This window comes from Copadichromis virginalis, linkage group LG15 (assembly GCF_057382275.1).
Source record: "Copadichromis virginalis isolate Kocher_CV1m ecotype Utaka linkage group LG15, C_Virginalis_male_GT1.1, whole genome shotgun sequence".
Classification (NCBI taxonomy): Eukaryota; Metazoa; Chordata; class Actinopteri; order Cichliformes; family Cichlidae; genus Copadichromis; species Copadichromis virginalis.
This window is the reverse complement of record NC_140632.1, coordinates 373,281-396,664: the sequence shown is the minus strand read 5'-3', so window position 1 is coordinate 396,664 and position 23,384 is coordinate 373,281. Positions and strand designations below refer to the sequence as shown.

Genomic DNA, 23,384 nt, shown 5'->3' with positions numbered 1-23,384 from the left:
TGCCGTCTTTCCTCCCCCTCCCCTTCTATTCCAGCTGCTGATGGTAGGCAGCTGCTTGTTCTTCACTTACTGGGGCTCTGTTGGTGGAACATAATGCTGGCAGCACCCTCCTCCTCATCCTGTTGCTGGTCATTCCCGTGTCTGGAAAGTCCTCCACATAAAGCTTTCATAATTACATCGATCTTGAGGGGGCCTTTTACGACCTGCTGACGCATTCAATCACATTTCGGCAAGGCCCTTGTTAAGGGCGGCTTTTTCCCCTTCTTTTTAAAGCATATTCCAAGTTCACGTCCAACCGTTTGTACTTCTCATGTTTCTGATAATTGGGATTTTTCACATGGGCCTGAAGGAGAAGGATAAAAATTAGAGGATGAGCCCTGTGGATGGACGGGGAGCAGGGTCGTTGCTTAGCTCAGAGGAAGGCTGTCAAAAAAACAAAACTGCAGAGGCGTGTAATACAAGATCCAGATGTTGAAACCCTCCAGCAAACAGCCCGCCCCACCGTGTTCATGTCTCCTGTACATAATCGTAAGTCTCGATTACATTGCACTGACAGCATCTCAGCACTCTTTGGTATCACTTGTTTTCTCAACATCATCTGTGGAGCTGCTCTGTTTTGCTTCCAGGCTTAACTACAGGAAGTGTTTTTAGGCTCCCCCCCCCCCCCCCCCCCCCCCCCCCCCCTTGAATTTCCCCCCGATCACGTCGTCGGTCTGGTTTGAGTGAGCACAACAGCGGGTCAGAGCTAATGAGCTCGCTGGGATCTAAGAGCAATGCCATCTATAGGCATTCACCCCCAGCCTGTGCCAAATGCCGAGCACTGAGAAGCCTTGATACGGGGGGGGGGGGCTGTAACAGAAGAAGATCTTAAAAGGGGCTTTTTGGGAGAATTGAAATCACATTGTTGTTGTTGGCCTCAAGAAATGCCAAATAAATCCAGATAAAACTTGGATGAACCGCTCCCAAGAAGTCAAGGTGAGCAAATTCTTTCCCCGCTTCCCTTCTCCTGCCTTCACTTTTACCCTCCCCCCATTTTTCCCCCAGTCCCCATTTTCCGAGAGTAACCTTTGCCATGACAGGTCAGAGCTGTGTTTCCAACAGGATGACCTTCGGTAATGAGAGGGCAAGTTAGAGACTGACCTGGAAGCGCATTGTTCATCCATCCTGGGAACACAAACAGTAATAGTGCGAAGGCACACAGGAACAGCTGCACGGCTGCAACGTCGCATTCTCCGGCCTGTTCTTTCACCCATCCATCATTTCACTGCAGAAACATATAAACAAGAAGCACATCTCCTTTACTCATGTGACATCAGACGGCTGTTTCTGTCTGCCTGACTGTTGAGAGCATGCTGCTGCCCGCGGGTATATCAGCACTTTCAGGCACAACACTGTTGGCTTCATTATCCTCATAGAAAAAGTGTTCTGACCAACCAAAGCCATTTCAGCCGGCACCAATATGATAACAATAAACCATAAGATAAGCTGGGTTTCGTGGGGCCAATAAGAAGTATGTCAGGACAGTTATTTGGTGAGTTGCTGGGGCTTTCAAGTCAGTGACGATGTCCCAGTTAACCCAGTAAGGACTGCACCTATACAGTACATCAGAAATGCTAAAATATACTTGTTCTTCCTGTTTTCATGAGCCAGCTCTGTTTTTATGGGTTTTTTCCTGTAAACATGAAGATGCTACAGGCCAGTCTAACATGAAGCTCGAACCGTTCTTACACACAGCGAGCAGCTGCGAGACGGGGCTGATACAGAGATGGTGAACTCAGATGTTTTCCTGGCGTTCACGGCATCGGCGCTTGTTACTGTAATCGTGATGCAAAACTGATGTAAAGCCAACAAGGGTCCTTTTATTGGAGCACCTGTTCGACAAGTTTAAGCATGAAGGAAAGTCTTCAGCTGCACTCGTCCTTGGTGGTTTGTGTCACGTGATGGAGATAAAGTAAAAGCTGTGTTTATGCAGAAACCGTTAGCGTAGTTTGATACGGGCTTTAACCCTGACAGCTGACAGCAGCTCTACTTTCTGTGGCGGAGACATATCAACTCATTACTTCTAATTCTAAAAGGCACGGAGAGCACAGACATCGGAGAAGATGTTCATTGTAATGACTCAGAGAAGTGGACGAGGTCTCACAGAATCCCTCAGTACAGCATCCAGCTATAAGAATTTACCCCTCTCATCTGTGATGGACCGTAAACCATCCATAGAGGTAGAGCTGGGCGATATAAGATTTTTTTCATATCACGATATGTTTTTTTCATTTCAGGCGATAACGATATCTATCACGATATCAGCCAAATAACTATATTTGTAAGATTTAAATGTGCCGTTGCTCACAAGTAAAATGTGAAATAATCAGCAGCTTGTTTTTATTTAAATATTTATTTCCCATAATAAGTTCAACAGGGTAGATGTACTTAAGGAACATGAGACTTTTTCAGATAAATAAAGGCAAATATTGCAAACTACACAAAAGGCAGCCGCTAAAGCGTTTAAGTTTCAAAATAGAACAAACGAAACAGACTAAACTGTCAATTCCACTTAGAAACAAAATATTAATCCTAAAAATAAATCTTAGTTTGTTTTACAGAAGAACAGACAAAACTGACTAACCTTTGTCAATATCAAATAAACTGAGAACTAAAAGGAAATTCTCAATCTCTCCTTGTTGTATAGCTTAGCTTTTCAAACAGTTTTAACAGTTACTTTAGTCTGACAAAAGCCGAATGACGAATTAGCGCTTCCAGTCAGAGACTGAGGCTACGTCCACACGTACACGGGTATTTTTGAAAACGGAGATTTTCCGTTTCCGTTTTAAAAAATAATCCCGTCCACACATAAAGGCAGAAATGAAGGAAAACGCTGCTATGAACATGCCAAAGCAGCAGGTGGCGCTAGATTCCTAACCGTGCAGAAATGTTGGCCAATCAGAAGTCTAGAAGCCTCGGTGGGAAAAAGTAAACAAAGCTGGGGCATAGAAGCAGAACCGAGTCGTATGTGTGGAGGGACAGTAACTGTGTGTATATGTAAGCATTTAAACACTGCAGAGAGTAGAATTAACAGTATTGTAGAAATTCATTTCACCGAAACAATAACGTGGCGCACAGTGTGACGCATGCACCAGTTTATTGTATTTCCAGACTTGCTTTCGGCACATTTACAGTGCAGCTACTCTGTTTTTTGTCAGACTTGAAATAGCCGAAATACCTTCACACTACGGAACTTCTATGGCTCTTCCGTTCGACAATCTCTCCGGCGTTGGAACCATCATCTGTTTTCTCTTCGGTCACGCTCGGTTGATTTTTCTAGTCGGCACACTCATTTCCTCCATTACCCGGGCGGTACGGTGGCTGGCTGCTTCCCAAACAAATACACATGTGCGGCTTGGCACTTGTGCTGTACGTAACAGGTCACGCGACGTGACGCTGCGGCTGTGATTGGTTCGGCTCTGCGCTACTTAATTTGGATTGGCTGTTCTTTTTTTTTTTTTTTTTCTTTTTTCAAGAGGACAAGAGCGGCGAGGTCTATCGCGATAGCTTAATTTCTCTATCGAGTAAAAGTTATATCGCGATACATATCGTTATCGTTCTATCGCCCAGCTCTACATAGAGGCAAAGCTATTTTTTTTGTATCGTGTCAGAAGTTATCCATCTTAACACAGGAGTCTGTGGGCATTGATACACCAATCAGTCATAACATTATGGCCACCTGTGTCATGTTATGTTGGTCTCCTCACATCGAGGCATGGACTCCACTATATTCACGAAGAAAACTGATGTTAAAAATATGGAAACATGGCAGGAAATATCAAAAATATGTTCATGTATTATTAAAATATCACAAATTAACATTTGAAAAACAAATAGATTGCAGCTGAAAAGTGTGGTGCATTATGAATGATAATAATAATAATAATGGATTGGATTTATATAGCGCTTTTCAAGGCACCCAAAGCGCTTTACAATGCCACTATTCATTCACTCTCACATTCACACACTGGTGGAGGCAGCTACGGTTGTAGCCACAGCTGCCCTGGGGCAGACTGACAGAAGCGAGGCTGCCATATCGCGCCATCGGCCCCTCGCACATGATGCACATTGTTTGAAAGTTTCAGCTTATCCAGGAAACACTGAGGCGTTAAAAGGACAGTCGAGAGAGATGATGTCTCCAGTGGGTCCTGGGTCTACTCGCAGGCCTCTTCCTGAACACCTTTACCCAGGAGGCTACTGCCTCAGCTGGCTCCGTTCAATGTGAAGCCTCTGTTGAATGGCTGAACTCCTCGCCCTGTGCTGGAGAGCCCATCCGCCATTCAGAGAAAACTCATTTCTGCCACTTTTATCTGCAGTCTCGTTCTGTCACATTTGAAAGAACTAAAAATCCAAAGAGGCAAAGTCCGTATAATAATACACACTAGTGGTCAAAAGATTTACCACACCCCAATTTTTCCAGTTATTTATTGCAATTCAAGTCATTCAGACGAATGAATAGCTTAAAAGGGTACAAAGGTAAAAGTGGTGAACTGCCAGAGGTTAAAAGATAAGGTTACCCTTAAAAAACATACCGCATGTTACCCATTTAAAGCTCGTCTGCCTGTCAAAGTCACTTAAACCCTCATGTTTCCCCATTTTTCCTGCTTCCAACACCTAAACCTAACCCAACACGTCAACTTTGAGGACAAAAATATTGACTTGGTCTCAAATATATCCCACCCACTAACAGGTGCCATGATGAAGAGATAACTAGTGTTATTTATGTGACCTATCAGTGCTCAAAATGTTATACCTGATCGGTGTATACGGCGAGCTGAGCGTGACCGTTCCCTCTCACTGATACCGTAATCTGGCACCTTATGCATAAATGAAAAGTTCAGAAAATGTCATGAAAGTTGTGCAGTATGAAAACAAAGGTATGAACTGGGTAACTTTTACCCAGTTAAAAGGAATCTGTTTCTTTGTCTCTCCTCGAGCACACGCTTTTGATAGAAATGGCACTTTTGTGATCTCTGAATCCCAGCTTGCTGTTTGTCTGTGTTAGAATAAATGTTCCACCCACAGTGTGGTGGCAGGTGTGTCTGTGGGTGAGTACGTGCTTGCCTGTACATGTCAGAATCGGAATCAGAAGGGCTTTATTGTTGTTGTACTTTGCAATACAATACAGGTGGGTATTCATCTGTGGCTCTTACCCCTAGCACGCTGGTCAAAGTATTCAGAGCGTGTAAAGGTTGGCTTTTAAACTTGGTGATGGGATTAAAACTAAAGGCTGAATTTGTTCCAGAACTCGTTGGTTCAGACTAACCCCCCCCCCCCCATCCTGTGTTCACTGAACGTGTTTCATCACCATAGCCTGTTTTGGTCTCGCTCTTCCCTTTCCTGTCTCGCTCTCCACCGCTGCTTTCATCGCTGGAGATCTCCCATGTTGATATCCGCATGTCATTTGATTCAGACTTAATCATTTCTTCTTCTTTTAATGTTGTTGCCATTTAAAAGATTCCTGGTCCCGTGTGGTGCCCTGTGTGACTTTCAGAAGTAATTTCCATATGAGGCATGGATCGAACAGCTGAAAAAAGGCACAAGTGGAGAGAGGCTAGATGCTTCTTGGCTGGCATCCATAAGCTGCAGAAATTACTAATCTGCTTGCACAGCCTGCCGCGCTTCTCTCTTCCTTGACTTTGGAGTAGTTGTGAAACAGAGTGTCCCTGCAAAGTCTACTTATTGACCTGCCCGTGGAAAACATCAGCCAAAGAGAAAGAGAGACTGAGTGAAAATTGCAAAGTGCCAATTGTTGCATTGATCCTTATTGTGAGAAGGCGACATTTTCAGAAAGGCTGCTCGGGTTTGAGTCTGTCCCATCGCACAGAGAAGAGAGTGTACTCGAGCATTTCATGCTCTTCATTTTATGCTTGAAAGCAGCACACTGACGGAACAACTTAAAACTTAAAACCTTCATTTGTGCCAAATAACCCAGTAAGCTTGCTGGAATCCTCTTACTCATTTACATCATCTGTGTAAAGAAAGAGCCAGGTGTACTCTAGACGAGTTCCTCCAGAACAAGTTCAGTCCAACTTGTAGCCTGTGGTTAAGCACCGCTCACGAAGATCAGCATTCATCCTTTTTGGGCCCAAAGTGATTGTGAATAAAAATTATGACTAAATGGTTAGAAAGCAGCCTGTGAGTGTGGATCTATCCCTTTCTTTAAAGCTGATCAATGTGAAATAATTAATTTTCAATTAAATTTTATTTATATAGCACCAAATCACAACAACAGCCGCCTCAAGGCGCTTTATATTGTACAGTAGACCTTACAATAATAGATACAGAGGAAAAACCCAGCAACCATACGACCCCTATGAGCAAGCACTTTGGCGACAGTGGGAAGGAAAAACTCCCTTTTAACAGGAAGAAACCTCCAACAGAACCAGGCTCAGGGAGGGGCGGGGCCATCTTTATCAGACTTTATCAGAAACTTTATTGTCATTGTCACGAGAACAACGAAATGAAGAATGGTCCCCGATCATTGCATCATCCCTAGCAATATCAAAATATAAATAAAACAATAAAATTCAATAAATAAAATAGATAGAATACTTAAAATACTGATAAGACGTAACAGTAAAACATTCACATACATTCCCACACACATGCTTCAGGCCGTGCATAGATTAACACAAGAGTGGCGTGATGGACATTTTTTTGTAGTATTCAGATGTGTTATTGCAGTTGGATAACAGCTGTGTTTGAGTCTATTAGTCCTTGCTCTGATTGCCCTGTACTGTCTGCCTGAGGGCAACAGTTCGAACAGGGAGTGGCCAGGATGTGAGGTGTCTTTTATGATGTTTTGGGCCTTTTTAAAACAGTGGGCGTTGTGTAGAACTTCCAGTGTGGGGAGAGGGCAGCCAGTGATCTTTTGGGCGGTGTTAATGATCCCTTGGAGTGCTTTCCTCTGAGCCCCTGTGCAGCTAGTGTACCAGATGCATATGCAGTAAGTTAGAACACTCTCAATGGTGGCTCTGTAGAAGGACACCAGCAGTTTCTGTGTGATGTTATTCCTCCTGAGAATTCTCAGGAAGTACAGTCTCTGTTGGGCCTTTTTCAGCAGCTCGGAGGTGTTCACACTCCAGGAAAGGTTCTCCTCTATATTGACTCCCAGGAAGCGGAAGCTTGCCACCCTTTCTACACAGTCCCCATTTATGAATAGTGGTTGGATCTCTGCCTTTTTCCTTCTGAAATCTATTATGAGTTCTTTGGTTTTTGAAGTGTTGAGGAGGAGGTTATTGGCCTTACACCATGACGTCAGCTGCTCCACCTCGTCTCTGTACGTAGACTCGTCTCCCTTGGAAATGAGCCCCACCACTGTGGTGTCATCTGCAAATTTCACAAAGATGTTGCTGTGGTGGCGAGGAGTGCAGTCGTGTGTGTAGAGAGAGTAGAGCAGTGGACTGAGCACACAGCCCTGGGGTGAGCCAGTGCTGAGACTCAGGGCTGAGGATGTGTGATGGCCAACTCTGACTCTCTGTCTACGGCCCGAGAGGAAGCTATTGATCCACATGCAGGTGCTGTATGGAAGCCCCAGGTCTTGTAGCTTGACCACCACTTTGTGTGGAAGGATGGTGTTAAAAGCTGAGCAGTAATCCACGAAGAGCATCCGCACATAGCTACCATGCTCTTCCAGGTGAGTTAATGCAGCATGGAGTGCTGTGGCTACAGCGTCTTCCGTGGATCGGTTTGCTCTGTAGGCAAACTGGTGTGGATCCAGGCTGCGGGGCAGGGCTGCTGTGATGTGTCTGCGGACCAGCTTCTCAAAGCATTTCATTACCACTGGGGTGAGTGCCACCGGTCTGTAGTCATTCAGGCCGGTGATGTGGGGCTTCTTAGGCAAGGGGACTATGGTGGAGGACTTCAGGCAGAGTGGGACAGTCGCCTGTGCGAGGGATTTGTTGAAGATCCTGGTGAAGATCCCAGCCAGCTGTTCTGCACAATCCCTCAATATTCGACCTGGCACACCATCAGGACCCGCCGCCTTCCTCGGGTTAACAGCCTGCAGCATGCGCCTCACCTCGTGCTCTTCCAGGGTGAGGGTGGTGCTGCTATGGGTGGCGTGTTGCTGCTGTGACTCCAATACCTCCGGTACCCTGGTCTCAAAGCGGGCGAAGAAGATATTCAGCTCCTCATTCAGCTCCAGGTCACCATCCGTAGCTCTGAGATTGATCTTATAGTTGGTTAGGTGCTGGATGCCTTGCCACACCTGCCGGCTGGTATTACTCTTCAGATGGTCCTCAATCCTCCTCCTATAGTCCCCCTTTGCCTCTCTGATGCCTCTCTTCAGGTTGGATCGGGCTATGGTGTAGTAATCCCTGTTGCCAGACCTGCTGTGATTGGTTGGGGTGAGAGAAGGAAGACAGGATAAAGACATGCTGTGGAAGAGAGACAGAGGTTAATAACAGATATGATTCAATGCAGAGAGGTCTGTTAATACATAGTGAGTGAGAAAGGTGACTGGAAAGGAAAAACTCAATGCATCATGGGAATCCCCGGCAGCCTACGTCTATTGCAGCATAACTAAGGGAGGATCCAGGGTCACCTGGTCCAGCCCTAACTATATGCTTTAGAAAAAAGGAAAGTTTGAAGCCTAATCTTGAAAGTAGAGATAGTGTCTGTCTCCTGAATCCAAACTGGAAGCTGGTTCCACAGAAGAGGGGCCTGAAAACTGAAGGCTCTGCCTCCCATTCTACTTTTAAATACTCTAGGAACAACAAGTAGGCCTGCAGAGCGAGAGCGAAGTGCTCTAATAGGGTGATATGGTACTACAAGGTCATTAAGATAAGATGGGGCCTGATTATTTTTGTCTTATATTCTAAATAAAGTGGAGGGGAGAGGGCAGTGTACCTGCCAAAGCATCCTTGGGTAACATTTAGCGAGATATCGAATCCTGAATTGCTCCTGATGCCTTCATTGGTGTGTGAATGTTGGATAGGAAGCAAAGTGCTTGTATGAATGTGTGAATGAGGCATGTATAAAGGGCTTTGAGTTCAGTTTTAGGTGGTGACCAGAATTAGTGAGCAGTCCTAGTTTGAGCACGTCTTGAGTGCCGACTTGTCTGTCTGGAGATGGTTTTCACTCAGAGGAAAGGAGTCTACGATGCTCACACATTGCTCAAATTCCTCCCCTTGTGTCATCGCCGCTAAAGCAAATAGCGACTTAGGGGGAAGGATCCTGCCACTGAATCAACACAGTGTCTTCAGCAGTTCAAAGGGAACATTTTCACAATTGCGAAAAGGTAGGAATTTTGGGAGTTGTCCCATTTAGTTCCTGTGAAGCTGTGACTCAGTTTTTTTGACGAACCCCTGCATTGGAAGGGTGCCTCTACCTTGTGTAACCACGGTAACTTCTGACCCCACTTCCGCCAGTCCCTTTATTGTGGCGGGACTGAACCCTGTATAAGTTCCGGGTCAATCAGCTGCATGTCCCTGCTCCTCTGGCTGCTGTTGTCCCTGTGGTTGGCGTACTTGTCAAATATCGACAAATTTTACACTACAGACCAGTTGACAGCGTGCAATAACCCGGCCGATTCATTCATCTTTACACCACCTCACAATCGACTCAACGGTGAGCTGTTTGTTTGTTTTGTTTTGTCACAATAAATAAATTATCATTGAATCTCGATAAAACCAAATTTATGTTGTTTGGAAACCAAAAGAAAAACATCGAGGTAGAAATATGTGTTGACAATGTATATTTAGAAAGAGTAAATGAAATAAAATTTCTTGGGGTGATCATTGACCACAAGCTCTGTTGGAAGCCACACATTACTTATGTTCGGGGGAAATTGGCACGGGGCATTGCCGTCCTGGGAAAAGCAAAGCATATGTTGGATCAGAAAGCACTGCACATTTTATACTGTGCTTTACTACTGCCATATATGAGCTACTGTGTAGAGGTCTGGGGAAACACATACAAAAGTAACACACAAACAATAACTATAATACAGAAAAGGGCCATTAGATTAATAAATAATGTAGGGTACAGGGATCATACAAATGCACTCTTTGTCAAAATGCAAGCTATTAAATTCCAAGACTTGGTGAAGCTTAAAACAGCGCAAATAATGTATAAAGTCAGAAATAAATTGCTTCCCAAAGAAATCTGTAAATTGTTCATAGAAAGAGAAGGTGGGTATAACTTAAGAGGGAAATGGAATTTAAAAATACAAAGTGCTAGAACAACTTTAAAAACAATGTCTATCTCAATTGCAGGAGTTAAATTATGGAACAGTCTAACAGAAGAAATAAAAGACAGTCAAAACATAAAACAGTTTAAAGTAAAATATAAAAACCTAATTTTAAATAAGTATAAGAATGAAGAAAACGGGGTTAACCCAGGACGGTAATGTAGCTGGTAATGGTGTTGCGGTTCTTTTTTGGTTGTTTTTTTGTTTTTTTGTTTTGTTTTGTTTTGTTGTTTTTCCATAACTTGTGTATCTGCAAATATACACATTCTGTATTTTTCATATGAAAGAAACTATACTGTGGTGGGGCTTGCTAATTTCTTGTTTTTGATTTATGTATGTTATGTTTTGTTTTACTTCATATGTTTATATGTTTCATATGTTGTTTGTTTAATTTAAGACAAAAAAAAAATTAAATGAATGAGAGGTAAAACTTGAGGGGGTAGGGACAAATAAGTAAATACTTCAGCCTACTCCTTTTCAAACAAATAATGGAATGATATTTTGTAATGATTGTGAAGGCACATGTTTGAAATGTTTGAAATAAAAATGAACTGAACTGAACTGAACTGAACAATTAATGAAAATGCGGAGCCGCCATCGCAAATCCTAAAACACCAGTAAGCTAATGCTAGGCTAGCGACAGTAAGTGCAATTACTAGTTTTATTTATTGAATATTGTTGTTTTTGTTTATTCCATCATGGCCGAATGTTGACTTAACGTACCTAGAGTTGAACGAGTGATTTGATTTTCGTAGTTTTGTCCATTTTGGATGTTTTTTGTTACTTTTCTGATGAAATGCCAAAACGGCCTATGAGATTGGTCAATGGTAACTTTATTGTCCCTAACGGGAAATTGATTTGCAGTGTGTCCGTACAAACAAGCAAACAGACAACCAACACATCACATACACTCACCAAGATAATATAATAAAAGCCTGATAGAACAACCTAGATTTTTCATCAAAAAGTGCAATGTGCAATGGCAACAACCCTTATGGTTTAGTGTTATTAACCATGATAATAGCACTAGGTACAAAATGTCTGTGAAGGTTCTCAGTCATCCAGGTCATCGTAGTCAAAGGAGCTTGCAAAGAAAAGCATCTGGACTTCTTTAAGTTGCTTGAAGACGCTAATAAAACCATGCGAAATAAAAAACCCATCTTCATTAAAAGAAGTTCCACAAAGCACAAGCCGATGCTATAGGATTTCCTCAGGCAAAAAAATAAGATAAAGGAATAAAAAAATGAAATAAAATAAGTTAAAACACTGACAGACAGAGACAACCTGCTGGTCGCTGCAAGAGCAGCGCCCTCTGACTCTGATTTTGCATTGAGTTAAATTCCACTGAGATTATTGAATCTGTTGCGCAACACTTGTGATTAAATGAGTTTTGTAAATATATGTGATTAACTTTGGATAATGTTTATTAGCTTTATTGCTGATATACTTTGATGGGACCCATGAGAATGTTTTTCTATAGTAGTATTTTGAATGAAATTCATTCATTATAAGAGATGATGGTTTATTAATTGTTGTATGCAACATGGCATTAATTACTTGTCTTGGTTATTTATGGATTTATGTATTTTGTCACAGCAGTAGAATGCTGTTTCATTTTCTTCTGTGAATGATAATTTATGTTTTTGACCTTGTCTAGGTCAGGTTTTTTTTTTTTTTTTCTTTTCTCCCGCGATCAGCCCTGATCAGCGCGGGATGGCGAGCCACCCGACCACCGCTACGTTGCGGTAGGAATCGTAAACCTATGGACTGAATTAAACTGTTGACACATGACCTATCACAGGTCCATGGAACTAAACTAAATCTCATACTGGACCACACCTCATCCCACCTCCTTTTGGAACCTAATAAGCTGTTTTGTATTGTCAACATTATTTTTGTTTGTGATATATATGCATATTTTTTTATTTTTTGTACATCTGTCTATACATTTCTCAAAACAAACATAATATATATATTTTTGAGCTCTACTTTGGTTTCCTGTGTTTTATTCACACACTCAGGCTCCATAGTCTAAACTAATTCTGATAGCTCATTGTCTATGAAGCTGCAGTCAGGCGCCCTGGTCCTTTAACCGCGTTACACTTGATATTTTGGAGAAACTGCGAGGTACTGGGAGGGAGATCCCTCCCTTGGATTCGAGCGACTTCTTTGGAAATGAAAGTTGACTGTGACTCGAGCCATCGGATTAATTGGTGTATGCATGCTTGGCGAAGGCCTAGCGGCAACCTGGGGTTGATGGGAATTGCCTGTGAGATACTTGCATGTCTGAGCTCTTTCCACACCAACAGGCTGTCACATGATCACAGTAAGCAACAGGGGAAAAGGCAACAGCGTGATGACAAAGGGCAGAATTTTTACAAACTGAACCTCGTGATTTTGATTTTTAACATTTGCAGTGAAGCGTCTTCATATCTGTATTTAAATGACAAAAACAGGAAGGATGTTCTTTATTGAGAAGAATCGATGCTTTGATTGTCTTTGGGCCTTTCCGAAGCTTTGAGGTAGAAAAGAGTTTTCTTTTAAAGACTGCTCTCAGTGTGAGGGGGTAAATGCTACCCCTCCAGTGTTGGAGTGTGGGGAGAAACTTTGAGCTGTTATGTTGGGATAAATGGGTCCGTCTAACCCGAGCCCGTTGCTCAAAACGGACTAAAAGCTTCCTCGTCCGTCCATATTTAATAATCAAAGTGTTTTTATTGAGTTTTCAGAAAGCATATCATTCATACAGAAAAGCTCGAACTCAAGTCCTACCGCACAGTGTAAGACAAAACTATACCCAGACAGAGGAAGAAAAGAAAAGGGAAAAAAAAAAAAAAAAAAAAAGGGGGGGGGGGGGGTTGCCAGTTATGGAGTGGAAGGAAACTCATCTTCAAAATAGGAAATGAAAGGCTGCCAGACCTTAAAGAATTTCTTGGTGTTGCCCTGTATAGTAAATCTGAGATGTTCTAATTTGAGGTGTGCCATCACCTCCTCCACCCAGCGTTTATGGGATGGCGGTGTTGCCTTTATCCAGTTAAGTAGAATCAATCTCCTAGCCAGCAATGAGGCGAATGCTATTGCCTTCCTCTGAGAGGCTGTTAGTTGAGTTTCCCTCGGTGCCACACCAAAGATGGCTGTCAGAGGCATTGGTTCCATATCCTTATTAGAAATGAATGAGAATGTTCTAAAGATGTTAGGCCAAAAGTCTTTCAGCCTGGAACAAGACCAGAACATGTGGCATAAGTTGGCTGGTACCTGTTTACATCTGGGGCAGGTCGGATCGGCCCCCTGGTACATTCTTGCCAGTTTCTCCCTTGACAAATGCAGTCTGTGCAACACCTTGAACTGTATCAATCCGTGTCTCACACATATAGAAGCAGAGTGTACTAGATCTACAGCCCCCCCCCCAGTCAACCTCTGAAATGTCCAGCCCCAATTCTTCCTCCCATTTCCGTCTTACATTGTCCAGGGAGGGGGAAGCCACATTCTGAATATGTGTATATAGCGTGGAGATTGTCCCCTTAGCAGTCGGATCTGTGTCCATCAACTCGTCTGTCCATCCGCTTTGTGGAAGCTCGAGGGAGGGGCTGAATGACTTTTTCACAAAGTCTCGAACCTGGAAATATCTAAAGTAATTAGTCTTGGAGGAGATTCCATAGTCCTTTTCCAGTTGAGCAGCAGACATAAAAGTACCATTTTTAAAAAGATGTTTGACACATTCCACCCCAGCTCTATGCCATTCCCTAAAGGCTGTTCCCCCGAGGGCTGGGGGAAACAAGTGATTTCCATAGATGGGAGCAGACAGGAGGGCAGTTCTGTTTTTAAAATGTGATCTGAATTGAGTCCAAATTTTCAGAGAATGAGATACCACCGGGTTGTTTGTGTAAAGATGTTTGCTCAAGGGTAGAGGAGCGCAGACCAGGGAGCGCAGGGACACTGGACTAGAGACATACCTTTCCATATGAACCCATATTGGGGTTTCATCCTCATCCAACTCTTTGACCCAAAATAACAACTTATGTATATTAGCAGCAAAATAGTGCATATAGTTCGGCAGAGCCAGACCTCCCTCTTCTTTCTGTCTCTCAAGAAACTCCCGTCTTATCCTGGGGACAGTTTTTTTCCAAATAAAGGCAGTACATTTGTTCAATTCCTTAAAAAATGATTTAGGAATGAAAATCGGTATCGTCTGAAATAAATAGAGGAGCCGCGGCAGTATAATCATTTTAACAGAATTTACCTTCCCTGCTAATGATAAGGGGAGCGACGCCCACCTTTCCATATCTAATTTCGCTTTGTCCAGTGCAACTTTAAAGTTATAGTCCAGTAAATCTTTATACTTACTAGTTACATTAACACCTAAATATGCGAATCTATCCTTATGTATTGCAAAGGGATAGGCCCGGAAAGAAAGTTTCCTCGCCTGTTTATTAATGGGGAAAAGAACACTTTTGTCTAAATTAATTTTATAGCCCGACACCCTCCCAAAATCTTTGATAATACCAAGGGCCACCGGGATACTAGTGGCAGGGTTTGACAGAAAAAGGAGGAGATCGTCAGCATACAAGGACAGCCTATGGTTTTGTGTCCCCCTACCAATTCAGCAGCCTGTCTCAGCGATCGTGGCTCAAGAGTTGGGAGTTCGCCTTGTAATCGGAAGGTTGCCGGTTCGAGCCCCGGCTTGGACAGTCTCGGTCGTTGTGTCCTTGGGCGAGACACTTCACCCGTTGCCTACTGGTGGTGGTCAGAGGGCCCGGTGGCGCCAGTGTCCAGCAGCCTCGCCTCTGTCAGTGCGCCCCAGGGTGGCTGTGGCTACAATGTAGCTTGCCATCACCAGTGTGTGAATGTGTGCGTGAATGGGTGGATGACTGGATATGTAAAGCGCTTTGGATGTTTGACACATTCCACCCCAGCTCTATGCCATTCCCTAAAGGCTGTTCTTAGGGACTAGTAAAGCGCTATATAAATACAGGCCATTTACCATTTACCATCATCGCAAGGGGTTCAATTGCCACATCAAAGAGCAGGGGTGACAAAGGGCACCCCTGTCTTGTTCCCCGGAATAGAGAGAAGGGTTCAGATACGATATTATTCGTTCTCACCATAGCCTGGGGGCTCGAATAAATTATTTTAATCCATGAGCAAAATGTTGGACCAAAGCCGAATCTTTCGAGGGCCGTAAATAGATAGTAATACTCTATTCGATCAAAGGCTTTGTGGGCATCTAAGGATATCACAATCTCTGGCATAATGTTATCTTCAGCAGTATATACTACATTGAACATACGGCGGAGATTGCTGGAGAGTTGTCTACCTGCAACAAACCCTGTCAGCTCGTCCGTCCATATTTAACCCCCTCTGTGGCGACCACTGTCTTCATCTTCTCTCTATCAACACACACCTTAGGAACTGCTGATGTGAACCATATGCTGCCTTTGAATGGCCTTCTGTTCTGCTGAGCCCTTGCACATACTCAAGGTCATATCATGACCTTGTTTCTAGGCTACCTGCTAACCTCCCAGGACCGGCGTCACGGGGCAGAATAATGCCTTCCTGTCCTGCTTCCTGCTAGCCGGCCTTCTTGTCTAATCTTCTCTGTACCTGTTAAATCATCACCTAAAATCTCTGCAGTATGAAGCTGCATTTTTCTGTCAGTGGGCCTAATCTTCACAATAAAGTGACCTTTGCAGACCTTATTAACAGACCCGCGAGTGGTGTGACCTCTCAGCTTCGAGGTCGAGGGGAAGGAACAGACTTGTAGATTTTGCCTATTTCGGTCTCTGTGTTTAAATTTTTTTTTTTTTACCAGACTCTCTTTTATTGTCTTACACTTAAAAAAAAAAAAAAAAATTCTTCCGTGGATTCCTTTCCAAGCTTATTTCCAGCAGTGATTTTCAAGGAAAATTGGCACCAGCAGTCTTTCCTATTTAAGGCATAGATGGATAGCACTTGCTGCTGATCTTTAACTCAGTGCAGTCGTTTCTTTCCAAAGGAGCCGATTCTTTTCATTTTGTTTTGTACTGTGTTTCAGAGCAATCTTGTCTGTGTGTCCACAGATTGACCGGTGTCTCTGGGAGCTTTGAGAGTGTGACCGCATAAACAAATGCAGAGCACGGTGCATTGTCATCTTGCAGGTAAGGCATGTAGCTCTGCGTTTAACTGTAGATTGTGTATTTACTGTGCAAAGCTGCACACCATAAAGTTAACATCAAACTAGTTCTGAGGGACGTCCTGTTGTACATTTCCTTCATTCAGTAACTGAGTGTGGTTTAAACTAGGGCTGCACGATTTTGCATAAAATGAGAATCAAGATTTTTTGGCTTAGAATTGAGATCACGATTCTCTCACGATTCTCTTTTCCAGTATAAATATTTATCGCACTTATTAACTGCACATCAACTTCGTAACAGTTGAGACTGAACATAAAAACAATAAATAAACATAAAACAACAAATGTCTCACGTTTTGTTGTTGCCGCAAAATGTTGTCCTGCTTGAAATTCCGTCTCCACCGTTGCTCGACGCTGCGTGTATAGAGCAGGTAGTGCAACAATAGAAAAATAGTTGGGGGACGGCACTGTGTAGCGTTTGTCTAGGGTGTTGATCATTTTCCTAAATCCCTCGTTTTGCACAGTGTTGATGGAGCCATATCTTTGGTCAGGTGATAAGTGATAGCCTCCGTAATTTCTTTGTGCCTGCGGGAGTTCGACGTGTACAGGGAAGCGCTATATAAGGTTCCCGTTATTGATGTTTGGGTGGTTGACCCGGACGGATTTTCTCCTGTCACTTTCTCGTCATCCCTGACGTGCTCTCCGTTGTTTTTTCCTGCTAATTTTAGCATCACACGGCACAGCTTCTGTATCACGTGGTATAAGGCTCCGTCCTCGTCATTCGTTGAGCAGGAAGAGTGAGCGCTTGTTGTCATGCAGATTACGTCCCGGATCAAAATGCCGGGACGTCGTCGTCTTTTTTTTTTTTTTTTTTTTTTTTTTTTTTGAATCGTTGTCATTTGGAAATGAGATCGCACATAAGTATGAATCGAGATCGCGATTTTCTAACGATTAATCGTGCAGCCCTAGTTTAAACCCAAAATGAATGTGATGATCAGTCTGCACAGTGCTCCCTTTGCCACGTGTTGCTTTATTAACTCGGCTAATGTGATGTTCATTATCGTCTGTATTTTGATATTTCCCGCCAAGAGGCAGAGCTATTAGCTAAGGCTGGCAGGCTGAACTGAGCTGTGTGGGTGCATCACACATATTTATTTATTTATTTATTTATTTATTTATTTATTTATTTATTTATTTTTTAGAAAGAGGGGCAATACATATTAATGAACATTTTAACAAATGTAAATATGCCAGATTATAGCCTTGGGCTAATTTCCATCTGCAGACCCTCTGGCAGGTTGGTGTTAAACACAAGTTAGTAAAAACATACAGAGACACTATTTACAGGTCATGTGACAAGGACAAAAACAGTGATCACATTATACTATAACAAACAATGACAAGGAGAGTGGACACAGAGGACAGTATAGATAACAATAACAGAAACACATCAATTATATTGCACAAACCCCAGTATTGTACATGCCCTGACCATCGTGATATTGCGTTCACCCATTGCACTAACAGTTGTTTCCCTTTTTGTAATACACTAACTCTTTGTATATGACCTGTAATATGTTTTATCCATCAGTTTGTGTTTTTTCTTCAACATGTTTTACTAAGATTCAAAGATTCAAAGTGTCATGTGTCACAAGAGAAAAAGGGCATTTCTCTGTGCAATGAAATCCTTTCTTTGCTGTCCACCCACAGATGCTGATTAATATATACAACAGGAATAGAACTGAAGATATAAAAGGAGACAAAATATGGAGGTGTGAAACAGAGATGTGTGCAAAACTATAGCTTAAGAAGACAGGAACGGGTGTGGCACTATATTGAATGTAGATACATATAAGGCAAAAACCTGAGCTCGGAAGTCAATATTTGGTACAATTAGAGGTGGGAATCACCATACATCCCACGATACGATGTTATCACAATACTTAATGCATGATACGATATTATTGCAATTTTTTTTAAATATTTTGCGATATTCAGATTCTGTACATGAAGGTAAACTTTATCAATATTCATTTTATCTAAAATCAAAGTCTCGCACTCAGTCTTTCTCTCATTTCAGTTTTATTGTTGACAAACTGAACGGTTTGTATTACAGTCTAGTCCAGCTTAACTGAATGCAACCATCTGGTACAATTATAGCTATTTATGAAAACTATGCAGCCCATTCAGCAACTGAAGAATTTGAAAGTAAATTAAAACAAAATATAATTTTACATTAAATAAAAAAGTTTTAAACGTAATTAAAATAAAACATGTCTTAAATTAAAATAAGTAAACTGTCATGTTTATTGCTGCCAAAAACAGTTAAACACATTTGGACAGTGAAGGGATGTCAGGATTCTTGCTCAGAAAAAGGATCAACATGCTCTGAAGTCAGAGCACAAAAACCTTTTTTTGTAACAAAATATCGATTTCTGCCGTCCCTGCATCGATACAAAATATCACAATACTACACAGTATCGATTTTTCCCCCACCCCCCCACCCCTAGGTACAATCATCTTTAACACAGCCTGAACTCTGCTTCTCACGTGGGAAGTTATCTTCAGGAATAGCTGTCTTCTCCTCTTCAGGACATTCAACGCTCGTCTTTGTTCGGCTGCTTTTGTTCGGTTCTCTGTCAGGACGATCCTGCTCTGCTTCAGTAATGTCGAGGTCTGCACTGTGTGCTTGTTTTCTGTCCAGGCGTGCTCTTACTGCACGCAGTGTGTTTGGGGTCATTGTTACAGTATATCAAAAAATGAAGCCATGGGTCAATCAGATACTTTCTAGATGATTTGTAGTGTTAAAATCTGATGGTACTTTTATGCATTCATAATGACATTAGTGTTTTTGAACTTGCCAACACCTCTGACCGAAACGCCCCCACCATGTTTTACAGAGGGCTGTAGAGCTCTCAGTCTGTGCTGACTTTCCTCCTTTTAATCGCTCCAACAAACCTGTGTGTTGCAGCCTCCCTTCCACCTTTCGTAGATTAAACTGAAGAATCTACAGTGTTGTGTTTAGACATGAGTTAGATGTAGTTTTTATGTCTGGGTGATTCATAGGTCTGTGTTAAATGGCTAAACCAACAAAAAGAAAACCCCACATTCCTCTGAAAACGGTCTGGACTGGACCATGGGTGAGTGAAAAAGCTGCCGGTTTCCAGAGAAAATCCTGCAGAACTGTTGCTCGGGATCACTTTAAAAATGAGAAAAGGGTATGGCACCCAAAATGTAGAGCAGTAAGGGCTGTCTCAAGACTTCCTCACACTGAAAATAAAACAGTTCAAATAAGCACATTAGTAATTAGTAATATTTGTTCTGTAGTTCCATTAAAATGCTTCCGAGTGAATCAGAATTGAAATAATGAGATAGGGAGTCACGCTGGTAGACTGAGGCTGGGTAATGATGGAAAAATGTCATCACGATAACTTTATTATGATAAATATACTCTTGAATGGTTAATAGAACTTTATTATTAATGAATAACACGCACACACGGATATTATAACAATATATTTAATTACATTACAACCACACGATTGTTCTCACAGGTGTTAATATTAAACCATGGATACAGTTCTACAGACTTTATGTGTCTCTGTATATTACAAGTTGTTTTCCTGTTGTTTTATCAGCCGTGTACAGCTGATGAAGAAGCTGATGAAGAGGGAAGTTAGTGATATAAACCACACTGTTATTTGTAGCTGCCTATAAACATGTTTAGTGTTTAACACGGGAGTTGGAGGATTGACCGGTGTTTGCAGTCGGCCTCATGTGGCCACCGGGGGCGGTTGTTTTTGGCACTTCGACTTGTCTAAGGGTGCTGTTGGATCAGTAACTGCTCTTCTGTCTGTAACTGCTTTTTGGAAGGTAATGATAACAACGTCCACAACAAAACTGTAAGCTGGTGTTTAATCAGGGCTTTTTTCCAATTCAAGTGCAGTGTTTTTTGTTCATGAGGTCCTAATTTCAGCTTTACTGCATGACGTCATGTCAGCAACCATTTAAAAGCCTCTAACTAACCAACAATCAGAATGGGAAAAGTCGGGAGCCTTTCATCAGTGTCCTGTAATCACGAGCAGTCTAATAAGGAAAACGTGCACGGAGGGAAGAACTGCTCTGTGACGCAGCTATTGCTGGACCTCTTCATTTCCCCCCGCCTCTGTATGGCGAGTTCAGACAAGCTTCTAGTTGAAGGGGAGGATGTTTGTTCTTCACCGCGCTACAACTGGGTCAGTGAGTGAGGTACAAGCTGTTTATCCGTGGCTCACAGTGCCCCCATACACCCCTATGATGGATTCATGGAAAAAACATGTCTCTCATTTTTTGATATTTTTTAAATGTCTTTCTGGCTGCGCTGATGTGCAAATGAAGCTTAATTTTTATTTCAAAACATTTGCAATGATTTGTGGTCATATCTCTGTGTGGTGGGGTATGACCAGTCCCACCGAGAAAAACGGTATAGACAGGATCAACTGTATCTGTTTACTCACTGTCCAATGTATGACTTCATGTTGACATGTAAGTCTAAGCTCAGGGAGCAGTGCAGCCTTTTATACGCAGGAAATCTCTCGCACGCACGCATCTCTGAGTTTGCACATTTTTCTTTTACACTCAGTCTGTGTTGCAAACACAGTAAAACACAGCATTTGTACTTCTACCAGTATATTAACCAGTGTTACCTGTCCACATGGATCTGTAGTCACACCTCCAAAATGCTAGCTGTGCTGCCGTGTTGAGCTGCTTTGTACATTGCTGTGAACACACTAGGCATACACACAGATTGGAAGAGCTGTGCAAACCGAGACACACGGCTAGTGTGGCTGATGGTGCTGTTTATAAGAGACCGCCTAATGAACTGGTGCTCATTCAGCAAAGTGCAAAATGTCCATCACCAGCATGACGTAGCCCTGACAGCAGATTAAAAAGCCATCATTGGTTCTGATGCCATCAGTAAAGCTTTGATTCAGTTTGAATTACGTAGAGCCTGTGCAAGTGGCTGACCCCATTGCTAGTAATTGTACCTGTGCATGGTGGACTTGTGTTGCTCTACACCTTCGGCAGTGGACTTCCTGTCTTCAAGTTGGTCTTTTGTCTTCTATTCGCTTCTGAAAATTGTAATAGAAGCAACAGCCAGAAATGCAGAACAGGAAATAATGAATTGATCAATCAGCTTTTGGCTGCAGTGCTGAAACATGTAGTTAGTTTGGGGTTTTTTTTGTTTTTTTTAGGGAGGTGCATGTCAACTTAACCTCCCAGGACCTGGGGCCCGTTCTTTGTACCTCGCTAAGTAAGTTAGCTGGATTTGATTGTTGACGATTTCGCGTGATCCTGGATCGTTCGGTTCCCCGAAGCTCATCCGGGACTTGCTGTCATAGCAACAGAGCCGTAAGCGTAAACCTGCTCGGGAGCAGGTTTACTTTATGTAAACAGGATTAGATCGCGGCCACGCAGGTATGTCCGCTTCATGTATACGAAAGCAACAGCGATATTCCACCACTGTTTCACCATAAATAAATAACATCAATGTAACTGAAGATAATGCAGCACCTGATCCATTTATTGATGTCACACAGATACATACAGGTCATTCCCTAAAAAAGGGAAATGTACTATTAACATTCTATTACATGTATGTGATTATTACAGATGTAATTCATATTTCAGAGTAGTAATTGTAAATTACTTCGTGTAATCAGGATGAGAGACCACGGCTATAAAAGCGAAGGTGGATTTGGGAAGTCTGTCGCAGTCATGTCCTGTCCGTATACGCGAGCAGCCCATTGTGGAAGGTGCAAGATTGATAAGGAGAGTTTTCAGGATTCAGCGTATATTGCGGGACAGACAGGATCCTTTAGCTCAGCGCGACAGTGTGCTCATAGAGAGATATCGATTTTCCCGTGAGGGTATTATTTACTTAACCAACTTGTTGACGAGGGGGTGCAGGACCACCACCTGTCTTTTTTTCCTCTGCCCTTTTCTTGGTTGCTGTTATGAACAAACAGATTATTTCAGGGTCTCTTTCCAAGAGACTAAAAGCAATATAAGTGATAAATATTACCATTCTGTAGAATATTCTTATATTTCACTTTTACTTGTTCCCATGTTCTAGTGGGTCCTGTCGTGGCTCTAATGTGAAAGGGGATATAATATAACATATTATAATATAATGTAATATAATATTGGATAATATCGTGTAATATGATAAATCTACCCTACCGCCTACTGGTGTTGGCCAGAGGGGCCGATGGCGCGATATGGCAGCCTGGCTTCTGTCAGTCTGCCCCAGGGCAGCTGTGGCTACGACTGTAGCTGCCTCCACCAGTGTGTGAATGTGAGAGTGACTGAATAGTGGCATTGTAAAGCGCTTTGGGTGCCTTGAAAAGCGCTATATAAATCCACTCCATTATTATTGTTATTATTAAATTACTTAGGAGTTTGATTTGTCAGCAACTTTCTGCCAGCCCTCTCTCCTTGCTTTTGCAGCCTTTGCAGTGTTCCCTTGCGTTTTAATTAAACTCTGAAACTCCTGAAATCCCTCACTCAAGAGTTCTTGCTCTGCTGCCGAAAAATACCGAGCGCTCTCCTTCGACATTTTCGCCGACCAAGCAGAGGGTTGCCGATCAATGTTTCTACTATCGATGCGTAGCCCCTGTTGGGCCACCCAGTGATCTCACATTACTTCATCCAGCTGTACTAATCGCCAACAGCAGGTGTGTTCGGAGAACCGGATTAGCGAGCTCACGGTTAGCGCGATGATTTGGTCTTGGATGTGTCATTTGATCTTGGATGTAGTAAGCGACGTATGAAGAACGGACCCCTGGCGTCCACATATGTGGACATCACATTTGGGGTTATTTAGACCAAATTGTCACACTGCTTCCACTGCCCGACTGCAACTGCACCTTATGTACATCCTGTAGTATTCATTCCACCTCATTTCATTTCTGTCATCCTGTATTCTATGTATATAAGTTTAGATTGGTTATATATAGTTGGTTTACACAGCTTTGTGTATGTATGTGTATGCATGTGTAATGT

The 23,384-nt window shown here is 42.5% G+C and overlaps 1 protein-coding gene across 2 annotated transcripts in view; it reads left to right on the top strand.

Moving 5' to 3' along the window:
• disp1 (dispatched homolog 1 (Drosophila)) overlaps positions 1-23,384 on the top strand; it is a 118,693-nt gene that overhangs the window by 25,559 nt on the left and 69,750 nt on the right. For both annotated transcript variants that reach the window (XM_085431219.1, XM_085431217.1), the window contains exon 3: positions 16,288-16,365. The gene's annotated coding sequence lies outside the window, so the exon portion shown is untranslated. The remainder of the gene's footprint in view (positions 1-16,287; positions 16,366-23,384) is intronic.